This window comes from Penaeus monodon, chromosome 43 (genome assembly GCF_015228065.2).
Source record: "Penaeus monodon isolate SGIC_2016 chromosome 43, NSTDA_Pmon_1, whole genome shotgun sequence".
NCBI classification, from domain to species: domain Eukaryota; kingdom Metazoa; phylum Arthropoda; class Malacostraca; order Decapoda; family Penaeidae; genus Penaeus; species Penaeus monodon.
This window is the reverse complement of record NC_051428.1, coordinates 15,088,318-15,093,317: the sequence shown is the minus strand read 5'-3', so window position 1 is coordinate 15,093,317 and position 5,000 is coordinate 15,088,318.

The following is a 5,000-nucleotide window of genomic DNA, read 5'->3' as shown; positions in this document are numbered from 1 at the left end:
ACCATTGCGAATTCATGTTTTCTACACAATTTTGTGTCCTTACTTTGTGTCTGGATATCAGATATCACCAATATTAATAATGGTAATGGGATTAGCAACTGCCGGAAAAATGGTACTGTACCTGTATACAGTACATATATATATAACACAGGTAAAACTGGATTATGATGTTTGTTGAGTGACGTTTTCTCGCCACATAGTGAAATAAGCAATCTTCATATTCTCTCTAAACAACAGAAAATCTCCAACAGAGAAGACATATCAATTAGTTAATATATATCAGTTACAGTAGCAATACCTTCTCATACAGGAGTTATTACAAGTAAAATTTCTTGACCTTCCCTCTTTTTACTTTTTAACGTTACTCAGTTTATTACTTTAGTAACCTGAAGAACATTCATTGGCCATTCTAACAGTAGCAAAACATCTTGGCAGGTCTAGAATGTACTATAGTAGGGCTTCTGATGCCACACTTCTGGTAATTTCTCAATCATTCCACTTTACTATCTCGTCATAAATCCTGCAACCGGGTTTATGCCTGGGCAAATTTGAGGCCAGTCAGGCTCTCTCGCATGATTAACTGGATGACATGTACCGTTTTTGGCTTTGTGACATGGTGCTGCTTTATACATAAACACATCAGGGATTCGTTCACGAAGTTGGGGTACACATTATTCATTTTATAACTGTCTCCTTGGACGGGAACTTGACTTGCACTTTCTGGCAGTGATGAGTTGTTGTTTTTTACAATTTCTTCCAACAATTATTGCCTGTCCATTAATACTTTTAGCATTAATTCATCATAGAACCGTACATGCAAATATAAATGCATACAATAACTGATTAATGTTTACGAAATCAGTCATCAAATACAGTTTGTTTGCAAAAGACATATAATTTCTGTCATTCATTATTTTTTTATCTAAATCATGTAGATTAATCATTGTAATAATAAGTAGGTAAGCTAGAAATAAAAGATTATTGCCTTGCAATATGTTTTCAAACGTAAATGATAAGTAGGGATAGATCAGATTCATACTTTAAGTAGGATGGTGAGGTAACAGCGATTCTTTTTCACATGCAATAGTGAAAGTGTGTTGTAAATTCTTTCATCGAAAGCTTAAATAAATAAACTATAGAGCGAAGCAGAAATTCTTATCTTGAGAGGCGTTCCCTGACGGATGAGGGTAATACAGGGTCTGATTTTCTCCGTAAACCGTGGTTGCCTTTAAACCCAGTTCCTAAGTTAATAGTTGAAAATAAACATCACTTGTACATATACATGTACACAAACACGCACACACGCACACCACCGCTTTAAATTGCCAAGAAAATCATGGAAGCCCATGATCGTCAAGGCCGCGGTGGCCGAATGGTAAGAGCCTCGAACTCAACACTGTCACGACGGCAATCTGAGTTCGAGGGTTCGAGTCACCGGCCGGCGCGTTGTTCCCTTGGGCAAGGAACTTCACTTCGATTGCCTACCTAGCCACTAGGTGGCCAAGCCAGCCCAGGTCAGTGCTGGTTCCAAGCCCGGATAAAATAGAGAGAATGATTACCTAAAAAAGGTAACACCGGCACTCTCCGTGGAAAGGAACTGGCGACCCTACCACGTACTCACTCCAAGAGCATCACAACATGAAAACTACAATTAAGTATCATGCTGTGACCACGGGCGGCTCAGACATGAACCTACCGTTAAAAGAAGAATATATATATAATATATATATATATATATATATATATATATATATATATATATATATATATAACACGTATATATATGTGTGTGTGTGAGGGGAGTATCTGGCAATGAGTAAGAGAGGTGTCATGGTCAGTGATAATGAGTGTTAAAAATTACGAGTAAGAAGTGACCTGTGATAGTGCTACATAAGATAGAGATTCGTGAATATATAGAGCTTATATTCCAACCAAAATAGAAATAATAATTCACCTAAGTGTCTCACAAGTCTATAAAAACCAATATTAGATCATGCATATGTGAACCTTATAAAATAAAAGGAATGTCAGAAAGTGCCTACTAGGAATACTAGGTTTCATAACCATAAATAAGTTTATAAGGTCCCAGTGTTCATCAGGAGTGCCATAGCAGAGAGAAACAGTGATAAAAAAAGATAATAATCATCTCCCACCAGAAAAAGAATACCAAATCACGAAATCATTAGAAAATGACAAGCATCACCTGTCCCCATACCCACAGAACGCCGAGTAACAGTGCCAAAGCATACGGATATTACAGTTTTATCCTCAAGTAGATTCATTAAGGAACAGCCAAACCAGTATGTAAATACAGCATAAAATCAGGAAGGTTTAAACATGGTAACCATAAAGCGACAAGTATAATCAGCCATTCGACAGGAGATCTGCCAGATAAACTATGCATTAGCAAAACAAAAGCGATGGCTCCTCAATCAGACGCTGACCCCGCGACCAGTGGTCACGGTAGGCCGAGGGCAAATGCTGGTAGGCTTAGCAACCCGCAAAGGAGTACAACAACTCTCCGGAAAACTCTCAGATACAAAATCACTTTTCTTTTTCCTCTAACCCCCAAACTCCATCCTTACCATTACAACATCGTACTAAATCCTTTCTCACATCATCCGCCTCCTTCCCTCAACACCTCCGTTGCAAGCCTACAATTCATGCACATTATAATGAATGGGCTCATTATAATGGAATGCATATGTTCACTCAGGTAGAGTCTGTTCAAACGTTTGTGCATGAGTATGAGCGCGTATACACAGAAGTGCGCACGGATGCGTGTTTGTGTGCACGTGTCCATGAGTGTGTGTGTGTGTGTGTGTGTGTGTGTGTGTGTGTGTGTTGTGTGGTGTGTGTGTGGTGTGTGTTTGTGTGTGTGTGTATGTGTGTGTGTGTGTGTGTGCAAGAGTGAATACATGTGTGTGTGTGTGTGTGTGTGTGTTGAGAGCATATGCGCTCTATTGTGTGTGTATGTATTGTATGTGTGTGATGTGTATATGTATGTAATGTGATATGCATGTATATGTGTGTGTGTGTGTTAATATATATTGTAGTGTGTGTGTGTGTGTGTGTGTGTGTGACTGTGTGTGTGTGTGTGTGTGTGTGTTGTGTGTGTTGTGTGTGTGTGTGTGTGTGTGTGTGTGTGTGTGTGTGTGTGTGTGTGTGTGTGTGTGTGTGTGTGTGTGTGTGCGGCAAAAAGAGGCAAAGCGACCCAAGAACTGACTTCTCAGAAAAATAATGATTATAAAAACGTTTATTCTCTTCTGGGTGAAAACATCCTCCTGATCTAATGGCTATATTTAATCAAAGCAGAATAGGAAAAAAGTTGGTTATTGAAAACTAATTGTATTAAATCTAGAGAAAGAGAGAAGAAAGTTCTGTCGTATTAAAGGTAGGCGAAGATAAGTCTTGATGAAGAGAACTTTGTTTTTACCATGTCTTGTCAGCTTCACCTGTCCTCTGTACTGATTCTAGAACGATTACCGCCTTGCTTCAGTTAAAGTTCACATTCTGGTTGTGTTTTGATGTGATTCACTTGAATCTTACAAGGACATTTTCTATAACTCCATTCGAATTTATTATATTCACAGACTGGATTTATAAATATATCTTAGGTCGTGAGTTTGGTCTTGGGTTGCTAACAGCTTGCATCAGCCTCAAGCAGGCGTTTGACTTAGTGGATCGCGAATCACTCTTAGGATCCTAACAAAGGTTACTGGGTTAATAGTAAGCCCATATACTGATACTGAAAGTACAGTGATATGTGGTGGGAGCCTGTCGGACTTATTTCCTGTTAATTCAGGAGTGAGGCAAGGTTGTAATCTCGCACCAACACTTTTCAACTCTTGCATGGACTGGATAATGGGTAGAGCTACTATCCAAATTAACTGTGTAACAACACTAGGCAGTATTGGGTCTAGATCTCTTGGACGAAGACCAAGATCCCGGATTTTGGGGAGCTGCTGGGAGAACCCGTTCAGTGTGCGAGGACATCGAATTCACAGAGAACTTTTCATACCTTGGTAGTGTAGTTCTGTCAAATCAGGAAGTCTGTAGACGGAATGACCTGGCAGTAAGTTCCATGAACTCAGCAAACAATAGTATTCGGAGATGCCGGTACCTGTGCAGAAGACCTGGCTACGTATCTTCAAGGCCTTGATACTGGAACGAAATCTGGAGCTATCTAGTGTCTTGGAGTCGCGTCTTGATGCCCTTTGTAACAGGACTTTACGCCGAACATGGGGTACAATGGTAGGACCACGTGTCAGCAGTGGATGCGATCAACGTGAGATGAGACCGGCAGAGGACATGTTATTTGCATAACCCGGGACCCAACCCCCAGGCTAAACGGGCACGTAGCTCGTTTCACTGTGGATGCCCTGCCCATCAGGTTGTTTTTTTCCCGAGGCAACCTTTGGGTGGCGGAAGCCCGTGGGGCGACCTAGGAGGTTTGTGGCCTTTGGGGAGATTGTCGCGAGGAGTTAGAGATGGGGCCGAGAGCCTCCCGGCAGTCGCCATGAGGAACCTCGTGGTTAGGAACGAAGGGGGGATGAAACATGCGCCCGTCTTCGTCAGCTCATGGGATAAAGCTCATTTTTTAATTTTTGATCTATTACATGTTTTTTGCAAAACGACCCTGAAAATAAACTGAGAGTTAATATCAAATTGAATTATCAAACAAACGAAAAGACATTCACTTGTTTTAATCCTCGAGCCTATTTTTGCAATGAAAGAGTATGAACAATGGGAAAGAAATATTTTCTTATTAAGAAAAGAAATCGAAATGATTATTACATCAGCGAAAAGAGATAATGGAATAATAATTTTGTTTTTAGTTAATGCTTTCCCCCTCATTTTCGTTGCTTCTTCATTCCTTTCGATTTTGAATTAAGAATAGACAATGGGGGAGAGAGAGAGAGAGAGAGAGAGAGAGAGAGGGAGAGAGAGAGGGGTAGATGAGAAAGGGGAGAGAGAGAAGGAAGAGAGAGAGAGAAAGA